General features: G+C 40.1%; 1 pseudogene; it reads right to left on the reverse strand.

Annotated features, from left to right (window-relative positions):
• Window positions 1-4,484: 4,484 nt before the first annotated feature.
• Window positions 4,485-4,793, reverse strand: LOC110549267 (10 kDa heat shock protein, mitochondrial-like; annotated as a pseudogene).
• Between the last annotated feature and the right edge of the window lie 22,315 nt (window positions 4,794-27,108).

The following is a 27,108-nucleotide window of genomic DNA, read 5'->3' on the forward strand; positions in this document are numbered from 1 at the left end:
AGAGCAGGCCAGCCTGCTCTTCTTATGGCTACGCTGACAGTACGATTTTAAATTTGAATCAATTAGAGTGATAAAGGCATCATAGTTAACAGTATCCAAAAGCTTGTATAATAATTACGTTGAATGTGAGGAAGGAAAATCCATGTGAAGCTTGAGCACAGGCAGCCTGTTGGGTAGAGAGTCACAGCACAGTCTGCAAGGGGACAGGAGACCAGTTTGCCTTGTCTTCTCCATGATTTCCTGCTGTCTTGGCTAAGGACAGTGTTAGTGTCGGGCTTTCAGCCCATGTGTGGTACAAAGCCGAAGTGAAGATTTTCGGTGAGGGAAACCACAGTGGGGGCCAGCGGCTCACGTTACTTCATCCGAACTCTGGCAAGTCCTTGGACAGAATGTCTTGTTTCAGAAATAATTTTCCTCTGTCGGTCTTACACTCAGAATGTTTTTGTTTCCTTGCCCCAATTTAAATTGTTAACTTGCCTTTAACAATTTAAAGGCAACTTTAAACTCGGTCTTAACGCATGGAACTAGGTGGGAGGGACTTTGGAGGTGGGTCCCTAGTGGTTAGGGCCCTTATGAAGACTATGTCAGCCTTCCTGCACACGACAGAACATAGGACACAGGAGCCAGGCAGGGCATCCTTATCAGGCATTCAGTGTGAGGGTGCTCTCAGCTTGGACAGCCCAGGTTCTAGGACTGGGAATAATAAATGTTATTTATAAACCACAGTGGCCTACAGTATGATGCTATAGCAGTTCCAAAGGGCCAAGGCAGGCAATGGCTCCAGAGAAGTCCCTAGCATCTCTGTCCATATCTGTTCAAATCCCTGCTCAAGCTACTGATTGATTTTCACCCATTTGCGTAGCTGTGAGACTTTCCACTGTCACTTGCACTCTTATTCAGTAAGATGATACGAAACACTCCAGATTAATCAAGAGAATGGGTGGCTGCTACCGGATGGGAATTACTGGCTCTGTGAAGTGAATACTTTCAGCGGTGAAATAGAGATAGTTAATTCAAGTGCACACTGCAGCCTCGCTCATTCGGCAAGGAATGAGGCTGGCACAAAATCCTCCTTTTCTCAACCTGTCTAGAGCTGCAGAGCACACCAGAAACTGTGTTGTAGATACTCTCCCAGTCCTCATCCAACCACAGGGCTTACATCTCTTTAATGTTTTCATCTCCAGAGTGAGCTGCATGTATTGCTGCTGCCGCCTGGCATCCCGGGGCTCTGGGGGAAGACTCACTTCCCCTCCTCCATTCAGGGAACCCAGGTTATGGAGGCATTCTGGTCCTGTCTTTTATGTACCTGGCTTGGATTATTGGGAATCACCAAATAAAAAATAAAATGTTCCCAAGTTTAACAGGAGCCATAAAACATAAAATAAATTTTCAATGTGTCAAGTAAGGTTGCTTCTCCAGGCAAGAACAATGCCAGTATATCAGAACTTGCAGCCTATTGAAATTCATTACCGCAAAGTACTGGAAACTGGCTGCGGGGTAACTCCTGGATCAGTGCTTAGAGATGGCCTAAGTCACTTGCCTCCCTCTCCTTCCCAATTTGCCATACAACAGGGAGGTGACTGGGAAGATATTAAAATACTAAGATCCTATCTGAAAGAAGTACAATACCACATACCCCAGGGGATCCTTAATTTCACTGCCTTTCTCAAGAGAATAGGAGGACCCAGCTGTCAAAACTTTTCACATCTTAGAAACACAAACTGTGTGAATAAAGTATTAACCTTGTGAACTGTAGGACTCCTGTTATGTATATATTCCCAACTCTTTCTCTCCTTCTCCATCTCTCTCAGAAATGAGGGCGCAAAAAGGCAGCAGGATTGTCAGCTATAGGACAGAAATAGCCATAGATCCAGTATTCTCTTCCCAGAGGCAGCACTTATCTCTACATCTTTCGAAGCTTCTCAAGTGTGACAGAATGTTGCTTTTAAAATGAGCAGCCCAACACCCCATATGCAGGCACAGCTCTCCCCTGTACCCCCATCCCGCATAAGAAATTGCTTTTGCATGATTTGGTAGCCCCTGCCATCATATCACATTACTGAAAAGCACAGTCTACCTTCCTTGTCATAGCTCTAAACTGTCTTGCTTAACAATTTAAGTAGAAATTTAAAGTAGGTCTTAACTTAAAGTTAAAACAAATAATAGCCTACTTATGACTTAAAGCCAAACAATCTGTCCTAATGCATTTGCCTTGTGGGAAGAAACACCACTTTGAAGAAATCTTACAAAAATAATAAATTCTATCAAAAGGGAAGGGGAAACCTACAATCTTTTAAAAGTAATTCCCATTTCCAAGGACCTGAAGGAGGGCAATATTGGCAATGCCCTCAGCCCGATGACTGGAAAGGAGAACAAATAGGATATATGTGAGTTTTGATGTAATCTAAGACTTTTCTCTCTTCTTGTGCCCTTAAACAATGCATGAGTTGAGTCACGGCTGAATGGATGCATTGCTCTGGTATTTTAATGTATTACAATTTACGGCAGTATTTACTTCAGTTCTTGGCTTGCTGACACTGAAATTATCTTAAGCAGGAATTATAACATAAAATTAGATTAGATATACTTCAACAAGTTTATCTCTAACAATAAATATATACAAATTCTGCAATGAAGAACCCTGCAATTTTCAGCTAGTGCTTAAAGTAATTACACATTCTGTGATGGTAACACATTCTTTTTTTTTTTTTTTTTAATTGTGCCACAAGCTGGTGAGGCACCTCTACCACGCATGTTAATGCTAATTAGCAGATAAAGTGTAAATCTGTGGAAGCCTCGGATTCTGTCGCTCTGCCAGCTCTCCCTTGATTGGAAACTGCAGGACGAATTTCTTCTCATTCCGGCATGGCCTATTCGGGCATGGTGAGATGTCTTTCCTCCGTGCATTTTAATCCATCAGCAATGCTCATCAGAATGCCTCGCCGTTTGTTCTTAATTCAGCAGTCGTCAACAATTTCCTCCATAACTGCCTTTTACAATCCATCGAAGGAAGATTTAGATGGCGCAGAACAATGGGTGGGGAAGCTGTGTTTATCCCACTCTCCCTCATCCGGGTCGGAGAGGTGTTTTTGTTTAGATATTAATAAAGTGGCGTTTTGAAATATGTTCCTGAACCAAGACGGAGGGAGATGAGCTCTGAGCCAGCATTGTTTCCTTAAAGGCAGACAGACATCCTGTGTTCAGGAGCAGTGCCTGCACCCAGAGTCCAGCTAAGAGAAGCATGCAGAGGCTTCTGATCCTGTAGTGTCTCAGAACCTCAGGGGGCCCGGCCGAAAACCCACCTGTTTCAGGACTTACTTGCTTGTTAAGCACAGCCAACGCAAAGCTTGTACCTCCTATAACCTCTTTGCCTCGCTCGCTACCTTGTGTCCCAGTCGTGCTTTTGAAGTTGGTGGGTCTTCATTAATGGTTCAGTTTTTCCTTAGCCTTGAGCTGTAGGGCTAGATTTAATTTGAATTTATAATCTGGGCTTCACAGTGGAACATTTTTTTTTTTTTTGGCTTCAATAAATTAAAATGTAACTTGTCAAATCACCCCCACACCTCTTTCTTTATTTTAAATTGCCTTTTATTTTTTTTGGTTTATTTGATTTTTTTTAAAGGCAGGTTCTTGGTGTGTAGACTAGGGTAGGATTGGAATTGCTGTTATTCTACCACAGCCCTCTGAGAACTGGGCTGATAGGCTTGTGCTACCACACCCAGTTCCTACTGTCTCTCTGGCTTGCCTCCAAATCTATCACTCATCAGAAGTCTCTGGTCCTTCCCACACCCTTGGGTTCTTTACTCTGTCCATGTTAATTACTAAACTCCTGCTACATTTTTGACCAACAGTGTGGCCAGCTAATAGTCCCCCACCTAGAAGAGAAAGACACTGTCTCTTGGACACTTGGGAATTAGTACTTGGGAATTATACTCTCTTTTTCACCTTCTGAGGGGGATGGTGAAAAAGATCAATTATGCTGGACACACATTCGTCTCTTGTGGCATGCTCCACTATGGAAAATATTTAAAAAGTGGAGTTGAGTAAAAAGAAAGAGGAATTGTTTCCAGAAGTGTACCACCCAGAAAGAGTATCTGGTCCTCTGTGAATGTCCTGGGACTTCATGGTCAAGCATGTTTGCGCTCTGGTCATACGTGCTCTAAGGCAGGTACGCGATGCACTCTGTTTTCAGATAGAGCTCCATACTGTGTTTCTGCTGTAGAAATATGCCTTTTCCGCTATTAATATATCTTGAACATTTTTCAAATCATAACTTTTTCCTTTTGCTTTTCTTAGTTTTTTTTTTCCCATTTACATTATTTTGTTTGGAAGTGTTTTTAACAGTAGAGCGAAACTAAACTCCAGAGACAATGGAGGTCATTAGTTAAAGCAACATGAGTTTATTATAAAAGAGAGGCAATGAAATTATTTACAATGTGAGGTAGTTCAGAATATCAGTGGAATGGGCAACTTTAATAGTGATTTCAGTCCACATACTCTCCAAGAATGTCACCATCTCTAAATAAGAAACAATCCTTGTTGTTTAAAACTACTTTTATACTTCCATACTCTGGGGGAAAAACCTTGTCTCCACCCTTCACTCTGACTGGCTGAACCTCTTCACCCTTTCCTTTTGAGCCTGATCCCACATCCACTTCTGATGCCTGCAATACTTTCCCTTCAGATTTTTCTGGAAACATAGTGCCGCCTTTGGTTACAGTTTTAGCGGCACTCCTTTCGACCAATACTCAGTCAAAGAGAGGATGGAACTCTCTAAAAGCTTGTCCAGCCATGACTTGCGATGGCAGCTCCACACTCAGCACTCAGGCCGCCACTGCATGTGGTTTCAGTTTCACAATATCATGGCTAATATGTCCACATTTATAGGAAATAAATTTTAAAATGTTCTTTATTCTTGAGAATTTTAAACACATATATACCCAATGAAATATGATTTATTCATCCCATATCTCCCTCAATATGGCTCCTCCCAACTTAATTTTATTTATTTGTTTGTTTTTAGATAACCCAGCTAGCCATGTGCATATATTCATGCATGGATGTGTGCCATCCAGGGGAGCATGATATACTGCTACCAATGGCCACACCCTCAAAAGAAGTGATTCTTCCTTCCCCAGGAACTATCAACTTCTAGTAGCTCAGAATTTCCCCTGAGCTACTACCCTAGTGTAGGTAAATACAGATGCTGTAAGTTCATGATTGCCTTAGTCATATCGTGTCAGGATAGGCAGCATCTCAGAGGTCTCCACCGTATTCTTATAGTCTTATTTTCTTTGTCTCTTCTGTGGTACGCCCTGAGCCTTGGTGGTAAAGTTGATAAAGAGGTCCATTTAAGGCTGAGCACAGCACTCTTACCATTCATGCATCTTTATTGGCTGCTCCCACTGCAAAAAGAATCTTTTCTGACTAAGGCTGAGAGCAACCTATATATATGGGGATAAATATATTTTATACATACATAAATTTATATGTATGGGTATATATATATATGCTCATATACATAAATTTATTAATTAAACATATTTTTGAAGTGAAAAATATAATTATATTATTTCTTCCCTCCACATTCTTTTTCCTCCATCCAATCCCTCTCATGTTCTCCTCTTGCTCCTTTCAATTTTTCAATTTTTGGCCTCTTTTTCTTTATTATTGTTAGACACACACACACACATACATCAGTACATAAATATGACTCGCTCAGTGTGTCTAGTGTCATTCATACGTATGTGATTTCAGGGCAGACCAAGTGGTACTGGATAACAATTAGGGGGCTCTTACCCCAAGGAAGGATACTTCTCTTTCTCTCAGCATTCCTTAGTTGCCTATAGTTCTTTGTCTAGAGGGATCCCCATGAAATTTTCCCTGTACATGTTAGCAGGTCTATTGGTGCTGTCCCTGTTCCGGTTTTGTTTAGGCAGCCATACTGTTTGACCTCATCATTTTTAATTGTACCTATATCAGAATAGCATGCCTGGGTTCTGGGGAGAAAGTGGGACAGCTGTGAGGTGCAAAATGGCATGACCCAAACATGTAGGATGCTCTGAGGACAAGCCCTTAAACAAACAAATACTGAGCAGAAGGGATGATCTCTTCTCTTTCATGCAAAATTTACTTTGTCTCTCAGAGACATGATTTCTAACGAGCCTGATAGTCCATAAAGTTTTCATTCACCGCCATGATAGGACAGTGATTTAATAACAAGGCCCCTGATTTCCAATTTTTATTTAGCTATCACAAGAAAGCTGGCTCTGTGGTCTAACAAATGTGTGAATGCATCGGCATGTCGAGGAAAGGAGCAGTCCGCTGCTGTTTAAATACTTAGAGGGATTACTTGCCATCTCTTAAAACCAGTTACATTAAAACACCTTGTAAATTTACTTTCTGAACAGCCCTTGCAAGAATGCCCCTTTGGTAATGATCCAGAAAGTCACTGGAAGGCATTTAAATGACAATGAGAGCAGAGGAATTGGGACTAAAGGTATCAATCAGTTCTGGATGAGTGAATAAAGAAAATAAAATCTGAGGAAAAAGAAGACACTTAAGGCAAAGCACACATGTGTAACCCTGGTTGTGTAATTTAGACATCAAATGTGAGAGCCTGTTCCATGTGCAGGGTGCTGTGGTCCAGAGGCACATGTCAGTACCTCTGGGACCTTAAACCCTGGAGCGCTTTCAGGGGAAAGAAGACAGGCTGGCACGGCTCCCGAAAACCATCGCATATTAAGGACATGCAATATCTTTGGGTATGGAGTAGGGAAAGAGGGACTCAGAGTTGCATGTTGGATGGAATTCTCCAGATGTAGCATACACTTACTCTGGATCGAAGCATTACTGTTGTTGGACTGGGGCCTGGCATGAGGAATCTTCCTGGCAAAGTTTCCTAGCTATGCTTTTTGAGGATCTGGTGTTAGATGCAGGAGTGTTCCATGGTGCTTGAGGCATGCCTGCATTCCGTGGCACTGCCCAGAGGAGGATGCCTGACTTTTCTTCTCATTTAGGTTTCTGAGTGTAGATTAAGCTCTCAGGTAGAGATGGGTGACAGTCCATCCAAACCAATTGCAAATAGCTTCTTGGTTAGGGGTTGGCACTTTGAATCCATTTTCTCTTCTTAGTGTTTGGATTTTGTTTGGTTTGAACAATGTGCAGAGAGTGAGAAGCTTTGGAACCCTGAGCTCTAAATGAGATGTCTTCAACCAAACCCCTCCCCTCAAGGCCAGGGATCTATGTGGAAGAGAAAGCAGAAAGATTGTCACCAGAGGTGGTGAATGACTCCAAAGGAAAGAGCGTTTCCAGAGACAACAGGGCTGATACACATATTAATTTAGAGAGACGGTGACAGCAGGCACAGTATGTGGCTTTTTTCTTTTAAAGATAGGTTCTGGGGATCAAATTCAGGTCCTTCTGCTTGCAAGACCGTGTTTTCTTGACTAAGCTATCTCCCCAGTGCTAAGTGAGGACCTATTTTCCCCCATCTTTTAGCTGGTGGCCAGAGGACTCTTCATCCCAGGCATCCTGCTTATACCTTTGTGCTGTTTGGCTCTGGGTTGCCATAAGCGCTAGACGAATTCCCAGGCAATCATGACTGAATCAACCGAAATTTTCTGGGTTTTTCTTTAGTTCTGGTGAGGCACAGGAGCCTGCGTGTTGATTAAAGGTCTCATGTGCACTAAACTAGCATTCTAAGCTGAGAGTCAGCTTTAGAGGATGGTAGTGAATGTTGTAAGAAGATTGTGTCTGGGTGTGGAGCTGTGTAGTCAGGGGGGTGTTGCTGAGCATCATCTAATGATGGAGCAAGTGCAAGGATTTTATTTTCTCTGTCTGGAGCTCTTTCCTAAGCGATGGAGAAAGAAGCTCTAGGTTTCCAGCCTGCTTCTGGATTGTATCATTTGACTAAAACAGATTCTTCCAATACTGTGTGTCCTGATTCACTGTTACTTGACTCGGCCAGGCTACACTATGGAGTGATACTAGTTAGATATCTGTTATGGGAGGGAGGTTATGATGTAAGAAATCTTCTGTGGGGTTCACAGTCTTGCCTGCAGATTATTGTCACTGAGAAAAATTAAAAAAAACGGGTTGCATCTAGACTTAGTCTCGAGTCAGAAAGCAAAGGGTTATAGTTTCTGATTCAACTTCCCTCCTGGGTATTAATGTTGGGAGCTGGGGGCTAGGTATGGTTAGCAGAGTCATCCATCACCTGGGAGTAAAAGTTTCACTGATATCTAAAGGATGCCTACAAGGCTTTCTGTTCAAGGTCCAACCCTTTGCTTTAAAGAATGAAAAGACTATCATTTACTTATTTATTCTTGTTAGTTTTTTCTTTTTTTTTTTTAAGAAAGCCTCAAGTAGTTCACACTGGCCTTGAACCCATGATGTACCTGAGGAGGACTGTGAATGTGAATCTTGAGCCTCTTCTCTTTACCTCCTAAGTGCTAGGATTGCAGGCATGTGTCTCTATGCCTAGTTTATGTCATGCTGGGATCAAACTACAGGTCCAGCTCTTTGTTTTGACCATTTTGTCTGGTTCATCCTCTATTACTTATCACTGTAATTATAACAAGTTGGCATGTGTCTGAAGTTGGACATAGAAATAGGCCTGTCCTCTGACCTTAAAATAAAACCAACCATATTTGTCAAGAACAGTGCAGAGGGGCTCACAGAAAAGCATGGATGAAAAAGCTTGTCTTTAGAACCACCGGCTCCTATGTGTCTGTGTAAGGCATTCAGGAAGTATTAGGTGTTGGAACACAAAGAGAGGTGTGAAGCAGTTCTAGCAGCTGCCCACAGGTAAGATGTTAACGATGCTGGAGGAGAGCGCGAGTGCCTGGTTCAAATGAGATCTGTGAAGCCTGAGATGGTGATTTCCCACTGGAAACATATTTTTCCATTCCACATTTCTGTTGCTGGCCTAAGACAGTGATTTAACAGCAGAGGCTGCTGGCTTTCTAGGTTTCTTCTTCTTCTGCTTCGTCTTCTCTCTCCTTTCCTCTCCTCTGCTCTCCTCCTCCTCCTCTCTCTCTCTCTCTCTCTGGACTTTCTCAGAGTCCAGGCTAAACCTAGGGACAGGGATGAAGGATTGAAACTGTATGCAAGGCTCTGATAGTCTCCATTGTTGAAAGATATTCCTCATGCCTGTCCACTTCAGCGTGGGTGGTCCCCACTTGCACTGGGCAGCTGCAGGGATTCAGCCAGCTCCCAGCCCCAGCCTCTGATGCCACTAAGCACATGACCACTGATTGGCTAAGACCTGGCAGCTGGCCATGGCTGTTATTATTTTTTCTTTCAAGTGTTTTGTTCTTTTATGTCTAAGCTGCTACCTTTGCAGAGCTTGATGGAGGCAGAGTATTTGAAATTTATTTTCAAACTCTAGGGAGGGCTGCAAGAAGCAATTGGTGCCAGGTTTTATGTGAGTCTAGAGTACAAGACTCTAGCTTTTATTAGTGTATGTATGTGAGGAGGGAGGGAAGGAAGAAGGGAAGAAGAGAGAGAGAAGAGAGAGGGGGGACTTTCAGATTCAGATATCTAAGTTTTGTTACTTCTTTATATAATGTTTGCTTTTTCTTTCCCTCCATCCTTCTCTCACTCCCTCCTTTCCGCCATCCCACCATTTTCTTTCTTTCTTTCTTTCTTTCTTTCTTTCTTTCTTTCTTTCTTTCTTTCTTTCTTTCTTTCTTCCTTCCTTCCTTCCTTCCTTCCTTCCTTCCTTCCTCCCTCCCTCCCTCCCTCCCTCCCTCCCTCCCTTCCTCCCTCCCTTCTTTCTTTCTTTCTTTCTTCCTTCCTTTCTTTCTTTCTTTCTTTGATTTTTGAGACAGGGTTTCTCTGTGTAGCCCAGGCCATTCTGAAACTTGCTCTGTAGACCAGCCTGGCCTCCAACTCAGAGATCCACCTGCCCCTGCCTCCTGAGTGTGTCACCACTGAACAGCTATTTTCTGCTTCTTAAGAAAATAATTGCTTGAACCATTTCAAGGTTGAAACAAGGAGATGTGTGTGCTTTTGTGTTCTCTCCAAGGGCAAACTTGAATGCCCTACCTCAGCTCAAGAAAGCCCCACCTTGATTGCAGAGACAAACTGAGCTCCCTTGACCTATAGCTTGTGGCTGGTAACACTTCTGTTACCCCTTGAGGATATGCTGGTGTGGATGGGGGACCTGAATAAATGGCTTCTACTTAAGTAGAGTGTGTGATCCTGGCACTTTCAGCATTCTGTCTCTCAGCAGTAGTGCAGGTAACACATATTATAAGTGAGAAGACTGAAGCTCAGAGAGGTTTAGCAACTGAGTCAGTATTGCAGGATATAGATGCCAGGGTTGTGATGTCATAGCCAATCAGTTATCATGGCCATCACTTACCTTCTGGTTCTAACAAATTCACAAGACATCATGCCAGTATAAAAGTACTGTGTACAGGCTTGCTTTGAAACAGTAGGATGTATCATCTATGTTACCACTGTATTCCCAGTGCCCAAGATGCCCAGAAAACATTTTCTAAATGTGTGAACACTTCTCTTGCAACCTCAGTTCTTCTAATACTGGCATTTCTAAAACAGCCAAGCTTTCATCCCTCCTTTGCTCTTTGCTCTCTCTCTCTCTCTCTCTCTCTCTCTCTCTCTGTGTGTGTGTGTGTGTGTTGAATTTGGAAAGGCTTGTCTATATTTTTTGAATTATACTTTGGAGGAAACAAGGGCCCCATTTATTTGGCTTTAACTGGCGCAATAGACTTTTAACGGCCTGAGCATTTGCTGCTGTGCCTCTGGAAACCAACTACTGAACAAATAGTTGTGTGGGAGAGACCAGTGTCTTACCTGCTTTGAAAGCCTTGTCTTGACATTCAGAGGCAAGCGTGTGACATCTTGGCGAAGTCTCCTCCCGTGAGCTCTGTTTAACATAATGCTTATTTTAAAAGACAGAGTGCACTGGCAGTGGGTGCCCACCATGCCAGCTTGTCAGGAGGCAGGATTTTCCCATCTTATTTTATGGAAATGTGGTATACCATATGTCTCAGGGGGTGAGAAATCTGTGATGCCATTGAACGAATGCCTAAACTACACCAAGTTTGGCATCATCAAGGTCTGGAACAGGCGTGCTCACTTCTGCCAAATGAGGTTTACTTTACGGAAAGTGAGAGGTAGGAAAGCAATTTGAATGATCAGTCTCTGTGAAGCAAGACAATAGATCCTTTTGTCAGCAATTTTTTGACTGTTCTCACACAATACAAAAAAACCGCATTTATAAAAACTCTTCGGAAGTCAATTTCATTTCCCCCCCTTTCCTCTCCTTTGATACAGTGTCACATAGCCCATGATGGCCCCAAAACTCATTGTAGCTGAGGAGGACCCTGAACTTAAAACTTTCCCTGATTCTTATTTATTTTTATTGTTTTACAGTTTTGTGGATTTATATTTTATTTTAAAAAGCATTTATTTTATTTTAAATTATATGTATGTATTGATATGTGTGAGGATGTAGAGATGAGTGCAGGTGCCCACAGAGGCCATAGGTCTCAGGTCCCCTGAGCTGGAGTTATATGCAGTTATAAGCTGCTTGGCATGGGTGCTGGGTACTGAACTCAGGTCCTCTGAAAAAAGCAGTATGTCCTCCTAATTGCTTAATTATCTTTCCATCCTCCTCATACATTTATATAATTAATTTTAGTTGTTTCCATCTTCCATTTCCCCATCTTATCTTCTTCCCTCTCTGACAGAAAGTGGTCTTGCTAACGATCCTCCTAAGTTCAGGCCTTTTTCTTTCTGTGTGAGCCACTGAGTTTAATTAGAGTTTCTTGCTCAGTGTATGTAGAAGGTTACTTGATGGAGCAAGTATAACTTATCAGTGGCTATACCACTGGAGAAAGTGATACTCTTTCTCCCAACAACCACTAATTGTCAATACTCAGACCACAAGGGGATGGGGCCTCATGGGTCCCTCCCTCAGGCATGATGAAACAGCAATGGCTGACTTTTGTGCAGGTCTTGTGTAGCTAACCACAGCTGCAGTGAGTGCATGAGTGCAACAGATAAGTCACGTACACAAAATGTTTTGTTATTGCCTATCTTCCTATCCTCTAGCTCTTCTATGCTTTCCATCCCGCTTCTGAAATGTTTCCTGAACCTTGGAAGAGGTGTTATAGAGGTCCTATTTAGGCCCAAATCCTCCACTATAATTTGTTCTCAGCACTTTGACCAATTACGCTGTAGTAAGAAGTTTCTCTGGTGAGGTTGATGATGGGTATAAACATGCATATTTAGGAAACAGGTTGATAACATGGCCCTTCAGCAAAACAAAGGTTGTAGGCCCATTAGGGCCTTTAACTTCTTGATCAGTTTTATAGAAGCTCATATCCAGTCTGTAAACAATTGGTTACTTCCACAACAGTCTTGCCACTATTACTCTAGAGGACACAGCTTGCTTGGCATATCTTTTGAAACTGTGGTCCTTCTATTGCCACACTCAGGATTGTAGACACTTCAGTTTCTGGCTTATTATTAGTTTCTGGTTTTGAGGATTGAGTTCAGTGCTCCTGAATGCTAGGCAATCACTCTACTAACAGAACTATATCTATGTGTATTTTCTTTTTATAAATTACTTTGGGTCAAGATACATAAGATTTCCTATAAAACAAATAAAACTTATAGTCATAATAATGATTTCAAACACGAGATTTTTTTTTACTTAATCTTTGATACAAAAAGAAACTGCACTCATTTCTACATCCTCACACATATCAATACCTACATATAATTTAAAATAAAATAAATGCTTTTTAAAACAAACTATAAATCCACAAAACTGTAAAACAATAAAAATAAATAAGAATCAGGGAAAGTTTTAAGTTCAGGGTCCTCCTCAGCTACAGTGAGTTTTGGGGCCATCAGGGGCTACGTGACACTGTATCAAAGGGGAGGAAAGGGGGGGTCTTAATGTAATTGACTTCCAAAGGGATTTTAAAGTTTATACTGTTTTTCTTCATTTGCTTTTCATATAATTTATTGTCTATGTGATTTGATGGCAGGTAAATGTGTGCAGAAAGGAATTGTGCTATTGTGTGTATATCTGATTACTTTATAATTAACCAGAGTGATGTGCATCCATATTCAAAGTATAGTTTTCATGTCATCTTATCAACAGTGCTGCTGTTTTCATTTGGCCGACTGGGAAATGGCACCAGTGGAGAGCTAGCTAGTGAGTGGCAGGGATCTTGAGTCCAGATGCATCTTCTGACCTCTGGAATATTTTCTTTTCTCATTACATTATCATGCTTTTTCTGTACATCTACATCTAAGTAAGTAGATGAGTCTGCTGGAGCACAGTGAAAGCAAAATCACCAATTTTCCTGAGATTTCCTTGTCATTAAAACCCTACTTGCCTTTTGGGCTCACACATCTTGTAGGGTGCTAGGGCAGATATAGCTATTTTCTTTAAAATGATTACACTGTCTCTTTAATTTTAAAATGAGCCATTTTAATTTTGTCTCTCCCTTCCTTTTGTTTTGATAAATTAAAATGTGAATGACTTTTTTTCTTATGACTTCCTGTGATCTTGTAGCTTTTTTGACCATGGTTGCCCTAGTAACATGAATGGGTGACTGAAGATCTGAGAGAAAACGTAAAAATCGTCTGCTAAAAAGGGGACCGTTAATATTATGGCCACAGTCTTAATATTTATTTATGTGATCAATTTATAAGAGTTATGAGTTTAACAATTGTGTGTTAATCTGAGGGCAGTTCATTGTGTTACTTTGTTTTCAACTGTCACCCCAATGCGTTTAATCTCTGGCTTCTGGGATCAGAGAGACCTTTAAGGCTATTCAATTTGGTGACTAAGTGATTTAAAAGTGTGAACTACATTTCAGTGTAAGTCAAATACAAAGCATAGAGAAATGAAGTCACAGAGAAAGGTAAGTGTCATTGATATCATTTAGGAATCTAAGTTTTTAGATCCCAAATTGATAGCGGCATCCTTAATGGGCAGAGCCTGGGTGTGAGAGTCACGCAGCTCCAATGTATATTTTGTGGTTCACAAACATCTCAATTGCCTTGCTTCTTTAGGGGTTCACCCATTTTCCCAGGGTAGACTCATGTGGCTCCAACATAAAAGATTTAGAAACGAATGTAGCTTTCTTTACAAGCTAGGGCACCTGCTTGGTGCTCAGTGCCAGATTATCACTCCTCCCCAGAGAGGGAGAGATTGCTTGATGTCGTAGCCTTCCCTGGACCCAGACTTCAATTGCCTGAAGATATAAGCAGTGTAAAAAAGTTTTTCTTCATTTTTAGGGTAGGAAAGTGGTTTTGCATAAAATTCATGAAATTGACATGGAAGGCATTGCTTGGATTTCACCATCCTGCTCAGCCATGCACAGATATGGCTTACAATGGTAACAGAGCGGTTTGAAGCAAATAAGTTTAGAAATAACAACATAGAAACTCTCATGCATGACTGGTAGTCAATGCTTTAGACAAATAAATGAAAGTTATATGCCAATTTGTTCCTGCTTACCATGAGACCAAGTTGATAAATTTTGTGAGAAAAAAGGTTAATTCATCCCACAACACTCAGGGGCTGTGTCCTGTTTCATTAAAGCAGTATACTGCGTTTTTTGTTTTTTGTTTTTTTTCTCTTCCTGTATTTGTTTGAGTTTGTGTGTGTTCTCTAAACTATCTTGGAATCTCATTCTCAGTCACTAGCATACATCTTTCTCAGTGACGATGAACATTCACTCACGATAATAGTCCACCAGTGGCTTTAACATTCTTGTAGATGCATTTAGACTGTGTGTATTTAAAAGAATTGAAAGTAAAAGACACTGGGAGAGAGTAATGAGAAGTAAAATTTACTATTATTATGAGTGGTTCCAGCCTTCTTGATGGTTCACTAAAGGGTCTATCCGTGACAAGTAAAATTCCAGTCAGCTATAAAGGTGATCTTTCAACTCAGGCACAGTGGAATATCTTAAAAGTCTTTTTTCTCTTCTACAAATTTGTACAAGAAAACATGTCTGCATAGAGAAGAAACATCTCCATAGAAAACATGTTCAAATGACAGGTTTTTATGGTCTAGACATTCCAGAATTTCATAAGATTTACAAGGATCCAATAAAATGTGGTAGAAAACCTATAAAGCTCCAAGTGGTTTGAAATGAAACATTTTCACCAAGTGGAAATCAACCTGCTTTGATTAAAACACAGTTCAAAGGAACGTAAACCAAATTTTGAGAACACAGTTCTTTCTTCACACCCTCCATCATCCTTCTTAGTAAAAAAATACCAGGATGCTATGAAGAATTAATTATTCATATATTACCTGTGATGATTCTGACGTAGTATATTAGGAAAGAATATTGTTATAAAAAATGGTGGCTTTAGTGGCTGGACACACACACATAGATATACACACATACACACAGACATACACATTCACAATACACACATGATATACACACATATACATACAGATACACACACTTAACAGTTTCTACTCTAAGTATTATATGCATATCTCATAATATTTTAGGAGAGTCATTATGTCCACTTTAGGTGTAGTTTCAGTGTTGAGTGAATGGAGAAAGAAGTCAAGGGGAGTCAGTTAGTTGTGTTTTTTCTATGTCAAAGTCTCATCCGAGCTGTATGTTTGGGTGGTGAGCAGATGTCTTTATGTCTGACAACTATGGCTGAGAGTCTCGGTGAAGATGGATGTTACTAAGAAAGTTAGAAGGCTGAGAAGAAATTATGTCCACCCATTTAGGGTTGTTAAGGAGCCCTTCGAATTTATCTTTTACTAATAAAAGTTTCAAGAAATTATAGTACAATAAAAGGCCAATTGTATGTGGAAGGGAGAGTAGTCTGGGACACAGCTATGTTAGCTATTGCTAGTGTTCCGCAGCATCACAGAAAATTCAGCATCCAAAGCTGCTTTTGAGTGGGGAGTTGGACCACAGATTCTTGGACATTTATACACCTCCAACTTTAGCATGCCCGGGAACCACTTCACCAGTTTAAAACCCTGCATGGAAAATCCTTCTTCCAAAGCTTCTCATCTTTCAGAGTATGAAAAGGACCAGATGATTCACACGAAAAGTGTGAATCTTGCCGCTGCTATGAGTTTGAAACCTCACAATCTCTTGAACTATTTGTTCTTTGTTGTCAGGTATGTGTTTTTCATAATTAGAGTGCTTACATCAATCAAGTGTGACTCTTTCCACTGTAGACAGTAGTAAGATGCTCCACAAACTTATCGCCAATACTCTCCTACCTCATCCACCAGACATGTTATTATTGCTAGGTATGGTACTTGCTGAGTATGTCATAGCATAGATGAGATGATCACAACTTTTTAAATTAATGATCAGGTACCAGTTATGCTTTTGGAGCATATTCCTTAGGTGCTTTGCTTCATTCAACAGGATTTCCGACATTGTGTTTGGGGAATGTTCATTTTCTGATTAGATAATACTTATAGTAGCTCCCCAAGACAAAGCCTTTTCTCTAGATAATCTTTTTCCTGCTTTCATCTGCTTCACCAGAGCGTGGTATTTTCTCTGGCGAGGTTCTCCAAATTGAGTGGGGTTCCCATGTTGTAGTCTCCAATATGTATTGATGATGTGCAATAGTGTCTGCTATTTATTAGAAGATTATTGTGCCCGTAATGACTCCAGGCGCCCATATAAACCAGTTTATTTCATTTTTTTAAAAAAAATCATAATCGCATGAGAAAGGTACTGTTTAAAAATTACTTCTGCATTAAAGATGAAGGGAGAATATGAGACCTCACTAGGATTTGAATCTATAAGTTAGAAATCTGCTTGTCTCTCTGTTGCTTTTGCTGCTTACAGTTTGGATGGTTGAGAGGAAGTTTTTCCATCAGTCATGTGTTCTCAGAAGCAGGTATGATGTTCTTTGTACTTGTGCAGATTTGTTGAGTCCAGAGGAACCATGAAGGAAGCCTGAGAACAACTGAGATGGAATTGTATGTAGTTCACTGGCTATGCCCATACTGTTGGAGGTCCTACTATCTAAATTGTGGCTTTTTATCCTGTAAAACAGTGATTAGAAGAAAGTACTTAAAAGGAGAGAATCATTTTGGACCTCTCTCTCTCCTCCTTTTCTCACAAAAATTAATATATTATTGCAGGTGCCTCAATGTTTCTGTGGTTAGGGTGGATGTGATAAAGTTCAGAGTGTGTCAGAAGTTGAAAGTCTTTTTGTGTGTGTGTTTGTTCATCAGACTGGGTCTCATTATGTAGCCTTGGCTGGTCTGGAACTTACTATATAGCTCTGTGTGTCTCACACTCATAGAGTTATGCCTGCCTCTCTCTCCCAAGTACTGGGATTAAAGGCATGGGCCACCATACCCTGTCTTAGAAGTCTCATTATGTCGTAAGTTCTGAGCCAAGTATATTAAATGGATTCCCTAAAAAAGCCCGAGGCACTGACCTGAGTATATTTGATTGCTGAAAGAGTGTCCTTCAGTGTCTGTTGGCACACACCTTTAATCCCAGTGCTTGGGAGGCAGAGGCAGGCAGACCTCTGTAAATTCAAGGCCAGCCTGATTTACATACTGAGTTCCAGGTGAGCCTGGGATATGTAGAGAGACCCTGACTTAAAATCAAAACAAAACAAACAAATGAAAACAAAATCCAAGGACAAAAAACCCATCAAGTTCACACTGGAGTGAGAGGAACAGTAGAGATGGAATTGCAAATCAGAACCTATCCTCAGATTAAAGGCATTTGAGGCCCAGGGGAAGGAGTTAGTGTGAGGAAGCTTCACAATTACTTGTATTTGAGACAATGGAGTTGATGGCTTGTAGAGGTTGGTGAGGGAATGGATGGTGGACTTCAAAGTGAACTTGGCCTTCAGCTGAGGAGATTTTTTAGGCCATGGAGGCACCTATAGCATGTTAAGCATTAATATTCACCGCTGCCAAGAATGAGTACCTTGGTCCTAAAGGAGATCTGGGTGTAATATCAAGCTACAATTTCAAATGTAGCATGAGCAGAAATAAATATTATGTTTTTATTTTCTTCTAGTTGGCTTACATATCTACTTTTGACTTAGGGGAGAAATTTGATTATCAATGTAAAAAGTCATCAGTAGGCAACCAAGCTTTCTTCGGCAGTACTAGCAGATTGAGATGGCTTATTTATAGAATAATCACACATTCTCTTAAGCCTCTCATCACAGTGATGTATGCCTGAATTTGTCTAGAAGATAGAAACGAAAATAATTTGTTGGGTTATTTTTCTTTCTAACAAATGATGATTAGAAATAGTTGTATTATTGGATACTAGTTATGTTTTGAATAGGAATAAATAAAGGAACAGAAGAAGGAAGAGAGAAAGGAAAGGAAAGGAAATGTGTGAATGACATTTTTGGTTAATGTAAAAAAGTGCTTTAGCTTCAGGGGCCACTGTTATGTACTGGGGACTCTATGGGCTTTGGAAAATGTGGATTCAAATGAGATTCTCTCCTCTGCTAGTGGCTTGACCTTTACCAATCAATTTCTCTTACAGTGCCTGGCACATAGTGCATGCATGAAATGTAGACACCACTCAGTCAATAAAGACCCATTCATTGCTCTAGCACAATAATCCCTATGTAGTACAGTTGTCAAAGGGTGTTATAGAAAGGAGTATAACAATGTTTCAAGGGTTGATTAGCCTGACATGGCTACCTAATATAATCCTAACACCTGGGAAGGTTAAGGAGGACCATGAGTTCAAGAGCAGTCTACATTATGTAGCTAGGTCCTGTTTTTTTTTTTTTTTTTTTTTTTAAAGGAAAAGGAGATGGCACAAACTACCACACTCTATGAAAAAGTCACTACTGAATAAATATTTGATTAAGGCTGCCTTCAAAACTCCAATATTGGCCAACTTGACATTGATATCTGTTGTTATAAATCAATATTCACCTGCCATTTGGGTCCAATAGACTTCTGAACTATATATGACAATCAATAACATTCCCCAAAACAATTTCTGTTAATAGCAGTTTCATAAACCTCCTCAAGGAATGATGATGAGGATTACTATGGTATGTTAATATGTTAATACACCAGAGGAGTGAAAAATTAGATATGAATGCTGAATTTAATTTCCATGAATTGAATTACAGTAAATTAGAGAGTCAAAATTTATACATGAATTTGAATTTAAAATTTTAAGAAAAGACATTATACATTTGACATTATACATATTAAATAGTAGTTTTCTTTATGACTGAAAGAGAAATTTCTAATGTATCATAAATCAATACTTCTTTTTTGGGGTAGTTTAGCTGGGAATAATAATGGCTTTAAGATGTTTTAACTTTTAAAGGAACAAATAAATCTGCATGGAGTACTTTCTATGTGCTAAATAGTTTGTAATATCATTTAAGCTTTTCAATAGTGTGGGAGATATTTGGATCAGTTGCTACCATTTTCTTACTACTCTTTATAGTTCTTAATAATAAAACTCTTGATTTGTTCAGATGAGTGATATTGTGGAGCACTTTCCATATGATGAACAAAGATTCAGCCATGGTATTCTGACCTTTTACCAGGAATGGGTGTAAGGATGAGTATGTGACTCCAATATTGTCAATTGTCCCCAAGGAGATCCCTTCTAGGGACTTCTGGGCAAGACTTTCCTCTTGCTGAGAAGCAAATTATACAAGAGAAAGCCTTTGCTACCTTCTTGAAGCTTTGAGCATTCTGACATGAGAATATAATTCTTGGAGCTCTTATATACTTCTTATCGTCATGAGGGGGAGTCAAGACAATCTGTTTCTGAACAGCTGAGTTGCAGGATCTTTCCTGCAGCTAACAGTTTCTGGAGTATGTGATAGATTGTACAAATAAACCCAAGTTGTTTAAGCAAACTATATACAGACACTCTGTTAACTTGCAGCTAAAATAATCCCAATTGATGGGTTCCTACTTTGCAGGTTAGTTCATGGAAGTATAGCTGGGCTAATATTAACAGATATTGGACAGAGAAGAAAAATCATATCTGTCAGAAGCCAAAGCCCAGGTTCTGTGTTGAATAAAAACAACAACAACAACAATAAAACAAACAAGTTAAAAAAGCTTTCCTATATTGCATTAATTAATTTTTCATTAACTCCCTAACCCTCACCATACAGAACTATTCAGTAACCAGTTGCGGGTTGGTCTGGTGCCATGTACTCAAATGCTAAATTACAGGCCCCAAGATCCGATTGCAGCCCAGAGGAGCACGTTCTCATTCTTAAGTATACCAAGTGATGCTGTGTAAACTTTGCTCGTTAATATTCTTTGGTTAAATAAAGTTGTGGACAGCCTATAGATGGGCAGAAGAGAGAAAGGCAGAGTTTTGGTGCCTGGGCTTAGGGTCTCAGAGGGACCATGAGGCTGGAGAGAGGAAGCAGAAGATGTAACAGGAAGAGAAGCTGGGAGAGAAGGAAATCGCCATGGGGCAGTGTAGACCATAAACAGGTGGCAATGAGGGCTGGCCTGATGAGACATGAACAGCCTAGGCAAGAGCAATTATGGCAAGTAACTTGGGTCGTATAGGTGGGAAATAGCAAAGTAGCTTAGCGGGTTGATGTCTGTCCATTTATGCCTTAAAGCTTTTATTAATCTAAGAGGTCTCTGTCTCAATTATTTGGGAACTATCTGGGGTAGAGAAGCCCTCTAGAATCTAATATCCCTTCCACCAACAGTAACCATCTGTGGTCAAGCATCCATGTAATAAAAAAACTAAAACATACATGATATTTCCCTAAGCCAGCCTTCCTCTACAGCAGTTTATGTCTGCTACTTACTGCCACTTTAATATGTGCATTGTGTTAAGTATTTTACATACATTATTTTATTATAACAATAACCATGTGAACTGGATTGTTTCAGACAGAGAAATACATTTTATAAGGTGTAAACAACTTGCCCAAAATTATGAACCTTGGTAGAGCCAAAGTCATGATATTAAATCGTAGCACTTTTAACTCCTATCTTATATTCCTACTGGTCTACTCCACCATAAGGTATATCTGGAAATCCTGAGCAGAAAAAACATTTCTCAGCTTTTTTTTTCTGCTTCTTCAAGGAAACTACACAGTCAGTAGAAATTTTTGCATGAAGAATACAATTTACTTTTGTTAAGACAAGACAAAACAAAACAAATGAGAGAGAAAGAGAGAGAGAAAGTCAGAGAAAGAAGGGATTAATTTAATATGATGCCCAGATGCTTGCCAATACATTATAATATTATAATAGGATGGAAGATTGCTGAAGTCATCTTATCTAGCCTTTTTCTTCCCAGAATGCCCACTTCAAGCAAATATTATTCAATGTGCACACAGAAACTTTCACTCATTTTGGGGCACCATACTTTGGCAAAGCTCTAGTTATTAGAAAATTCACTCTTCCTATGGAGTGTTTGCAATATCATTTTTGGAGGTTCTTGATCTATCTTCTTTATAAGCACAGGCTTTTGCCGCATAGTGATCTATGTTCCTATTTTACTAAAATGAAATATTGTCTGCCCTTGCTTAGCCTTAGATTTTTAACTAAAACAAGGAAGACAACCTGTCTTAGGGTTTCTATCACTTTGAAGAAACACCATGACCATATCAATTCTTATAAAGGAAAGCATTTAACTGGGACTGGATTACAGGCTCAGAGGTTTAGTTCATTTTCATCATGGCAGGAAGCATGGTGGTGTGCAGGCAGACATGGTGCTGGAGAGCTTCTGACATCTCAAAGCCCACCTCCCAAGTGACACACTTTCTACAACAAGGCCATATCTCCTAATATTGTCACTAGTTATGGGTCTATGGGGACCATGTTTTATTCAAAGCACCATAGAACCTCTAGTACCATTGGGTCAAATTATGAGTGAGAAATGGACCTCAGTCTCTGCTATGTATAAATTTCCAAGTGGTTCTTTGTAACTACTACTTTAAGGATAGAACTTTCTAGTCAGCTGTGTTCATTACCCACTGGAATAGAAGCAATCTGTCTATATTTATGACAGTTTCTGTCATGTTTCAAGGGTGAATCTCATCAGAGACTATACTTGCAGTAGTTCCCATCAGTAAAAAAAAAAACACAGGTGCAGGCATAACAGTAGAAACTAAGAGTCCTGCCTAGCTGCCATACCTAATTTAACATACAGATATGTAATATATTTTAGTTTGTTTTATTAATTTCTTATTTCACTTGAAAACCTTTCAGATCCTCATTCAAGATAATCCAGAAAATATTCACTGTGTGCTCCCTGTGTTTTTATGTTACCACATGTGCTACAACTTGTCCAATGCAGGTGTTTCATTTCCCACACTTTTGGTTGTTTCCTGTTGCCAATAGGTAGCTGTGAATTTGGGATGGGGTGTGGTGGGGGAGAGGCCAGTTTTCAAAGTTGGAGTCACTCAATTGATTCTAAGATACCACAAACCTAAAATTTTTTTTCTACAGCAAAGGAGTCAGAACTATTTCAACCAAGTTATTTCTAGTCCTCACCACTTCAAGTAGCCATTGTGGTAAATCTTTGAAAAACTGAGAGCTCATAAATGTTGCATTGGAAAAGCATGGGAACAAGAACATGCATATCACCATCCCAGCGTTCTACATTTTCTCTTGCCGCGCTGTAGACATTGTATTTTAGGCCAGCACAGCCACTAATCTAGCAGCATTCTAGTTTGGTATGTATCATATTCTCTTGCGGAACAATTTTAAAATTTCTAAACCCTATCCTTAAGCATTCTAATCACTATGGAGCATCAGAAATGACATTTAAAGATAATTTCAGGATGGAGAAACAGTTCAGTGAGAGAGATCTTGCTCAGTACACAAAGCTATGGCTTCAATCTTCAGTCTGTCTGTCTGTCTCTCACACACACATATAAAACGGTCATTTTAGAAACAGGCAAGCATGAAGTTTAGGAATCCTGTATCACCAGCTCAGTGGCTTTTTTTGAAAGAGAACTTGTGGAATCTGCCGTGGCCCCCATCTTAAGTTCAGACCATGAGTTTGCTCATTCTAGTGTTGGCCCTTGTCTTCTAAAGTTGTCATCTCTGAACTTCCTTTGTCAATCAAATTGTCCTCTGTGCTATTAGCTTGTTTTTCACTTGTTTTTGGTTTTCTGGTTCTGGTTTTTGAAACTGTGAACTTCCATTTCTGACTCCCTTGGCTGAACCCATATCACTTGTAGACCGTGACCTGACATAGTTCTAAGTTTTTCTATTGTAAAATGTATAAAGTACATCTCTCTTTATACACACATGTACATATGTATGTATATGTGTATATGTATGTGTATGTGTGTGTATATGTATATGTACAGTTAGGGTATCTAATCATCATAGTGAAGGTATAAAGTCACTTCTGTTCTTATCTTGTGTTTTTATTTAAAATTAGTATATTCTAGGGCCAGTGTAGTGGCTCATCTGGTAAAGGTCCAGGCTATCAAGCCTGATGACCAGAGTTCTATCTCTGAGACCTATGTGAATGAAAGAGAGAGCTGACTCTCACAAGTTGTCATTTGATCTCACACATATGCTGAGCCATGTGTGCTCAAATATGCACACACACACAAATAAAATAACTAAAAATTAATACATCCTATTTTTAGCTTTAAGTTAATTTTTTAATTGATATCACCATGTTGATATTCATATGGCTGAAAAATATAGTCCTAAAGTCATACATACTCCCATTCTTAAAGAATAAAGTTACAGTGAATATAGATTTATAATGTTAATGGTAAAGAGTTAATAACACTCAGGCAGGGTGACTCTTGGTGCTGTGTTCTTCAGTGTGTTCAGTAGATGCAGCTATTTCTACAGAGCAGTCTACGGGTCACAAAGTGACAAGGAAACATTTGGAAAATATACTGTTTTTCTGCAATGCTTGTCATATCTTACAGAAGCAATGGGTGAGGGATCTGTAGTTCCCAATAATTTTTCCTTAGAACACTTTGCATAGCGTTTAATTCCAGTCATTATGCCCTCACCCACCCCACCCCCCGGCTCAAACACACATTTCTGAAGCCATATCATTCCCTGCTATCTTTTCTAAACAAAGAGATTGTCTCTGTGATTCTGGGGGTACATTGCATTTTATCAGTGGTGCCTTTGTTGCACAATTCACATTTTTGCTCTTGAAGATCCAATAAAAGATTTATGTCTGATGGTCTGTGATGTGGTTTGCATATAAGAAAAAAACAATTCCTTCAAAAAAAAGAAAGAAAGAAAGAAAAAGAAGAAAATACCATATCCCCAAATGATTTCATAATTGCAAACAGTGTTGACGAGCTCTTTGGCTTAAATACATTTATAACATATTTGCTGTGTTTTTGTGTAGATTTGTTTTGATGTGCTTGCTAAGGAAAAATAATTAAAAACCCTCTGCCATTTCTAATTGAGAAGAAAGAAATGCAACCCATTAGTTGATGTCTGCCATCATGAGATTTTCTTTTCCTCCCTCATTTCATTCCAGATTTGTTTCAAGGATTAGCTTGTGTTAAATAGTTTCAGGTCTGAACGTCAGCCATGTTTCTCATTATTGGAGATCAAAATGGCTTAATTCCCTTTGTGTGTTTGTGCCACTAAAACACAAGGGAATCTTAAAACTACAAACTTCTGATAGAAGCAGCACATTTTCTTAGTCAATCTGTCCAGCAGAGCTTGTATATTTTCTTCTTCTGCGTTAATGGCTGAAACAGTGCTTTGTGCTAATGACGCTAAAGATTCTGGAGTCTTGTAAAGGCTGGGGAGAATTTCTGAGGATCCATTCTTGCTCTGAAATCCTTGGCACCCATGTACCTACACACATATGATTGATAATTTTGGTTTCTAACACTTTGAATTAACTATTGTGTTCTGCTCTTTTAGGATGGGGTAAGAACCCACTATCGAAACGATTTCAGTCGTCTCTGTATTCAAACAACTTGATCTTAAATTCTGATTCCACTACCAACTCCATGATTCATGAAGAATTTGAAAATATCTCTTATCTGCAAATTGGGATTCATGCTAGCTTTGTTGAGACACAACATCAAGCCACGATGAAACAGAACTAGTCATACATACTACTTTTATGACTGATAAAACCAAGTGTAAAGTCAGGCCTGTGTCAATGACATTTTCATCAGAGCCCTACAAGCAAGGGGCAGCTTTTTGGCTAGCTTGGCATCCTAGCCACTCCCTCCCTTGAGAAGCACAACTACCTGACAGCTTGCTCACTACAGGAGATGACACAGGTGAATATGTCTGTTCCAAACTCACCTGTCAAGAAAGGTGAGTGAGGGATGGTGAGGCACTGGGAACATTTTGCCAATGACAATCATCCACCTGACAGGAAACTTAAGTGTCTCCGGATTATACTGTCTATTGTCCTAGCACTTGTAGACTTTAAGAAAAAAGTATTGTTTTAAAATATATCTATTTGTTTGTATGTCTATGTGTGGTGTCTGTGTCTGTGTGTGCATGCACATATGTACACATGCCTGTGTGCTACAATGTAGAAATGGAAATCAGAGAACAGCTTTCAAGAATCTGTTACTTCTTCCCACCATGAGGGTACAGACCCTCAAATTCAAGTAGCCAGGTTGGTAGCCATCTTGTTCTTCCTGTATTGCTTTTATATTTTTAAAACATATTTTAAATTTATTCATTGACAATTTCACACATGTGTATAATGCATTTTAATAAAATCCATCTCTATTACCCTCTCATATCTCCCTGCCACTTCTGTTGGACCCTTTCTCCTTCCTGAAAAATTCTCCTCTTATTTTCATATTTTTGTGTGTATGTGTGTGCACAAAGTGTGGGGAAAGAGAAAGAGAGAGTGAAAGAGTGAGAAGAGAGATAGAGAGCAAGAGAGCGTGAGAGAGACCCTTTGAGTTTAATTATGGTGGCCTATATGAGCACCAGTAGAAAATTTATTTATTTGGGCACAAGCAACTTACCAGTGGCCACACCACTGAGGAAATGATTCTTCCCTAGCAACCATTAACTGCCAGTGGCTCATCAGTGAGGGCTAGGGCCTCATGGGTCCCTTCCACTTCTGTGATAGACTGTTGACAGGCCCAGTCCCACGCAGGTCTTGTGCAGGTAACCACTACTGCTGTGCCCTTGTGAGTGCGGTGGTTGTGTGTGTCATATCGAGAAGACAGCATTTCACAGCGCCCCATCTCGTTACCCTTACATTCTTTCTGCTCCATCTTCTTCAGTGTTCCCTGAGCTTTGGAGAGGCTGGTGTAGATATCCTGTTAAAAATTGCTTAATAAAGAAAATTTATGGATGGCAGGTGTAGAATTAGCTGTTTTGCTTTACTTGCAGATTAAACAAGTCTATATCCAACAAACTCAGTTTTTCTAGGTGTGTGGAGACCCAGTAGGACAACAACCTCTACACAGGTGAGACTCTTCCCTCAACAATCCGTTCTCCATTCAACTGTCGACTTCAACCATCACTCACACATAAACTACTGTCAAAGTGTTCACTGTAATATAATGGGGGGGACATTAGTTGGCAGTTTGAAAGGTTCAGTTTCTAGTGTGTATTAGCTTGGAAGAGAGGCATTACAAGGCTTGGCACCCTTGCCTTTGTTCAGCTGCTGCACAAATGTGTATCCTTGGTCACCCACGGAACCAGACTAGAGGGTGTAGATAGCTGAATCGGAGCCATAATTACTACTGTGAGGGCAACTCGAAGCACATGTGCTGCTGACAGGGGTGTGGGCACCGCAGGCAACACATGCCCCATGCGTGTGCTCTGAGGTATGTCTTCAAATCGTCCTTAGCAGGAGGTCCAAGCCACACACATCCTCTTAGAATCTTCCAGTCCGAATGTGTGCACTAGCCGAGGGTTCTGCGTGTGCCCGTTCTTTCTTGGAAAGACTCTCGGAGAGGGCTGGCCTAAGACTGGAAGACCTTCCTCTGTGATGTGGCTCTTCCTCAGCCACTTTTATTCCATAGCACCCATGTCGCTGCTTTTGAGTTTTTAACCCATTTTGGATCTTTCACTAGGTTGTTAACTGTAGAGGAGTGGGATATCAGTGTGTTCGTGGATTTACAGGACAGACTAAGGGGATTTCTCCTTGAGCTGAACTGAAGGTCAGGAGCGTGAGT

The sequence above is a fragment of the Meriones unguiculatus genome, chromosome 8, assembly GCF_030254825.1.
Source record: "Meriones unguiculatus strain TT.TT164.6M chromosome 8, Bangor_MerUng_6.1, whole genome shotgun sequence".
Classification (NCBI taxonomy): domain Eukaryota; kingdom Metazoa; phylum Chordata; class Mammalia; order Rodentia; family Muridae; genus Meriones; species Meriones unguiculatus.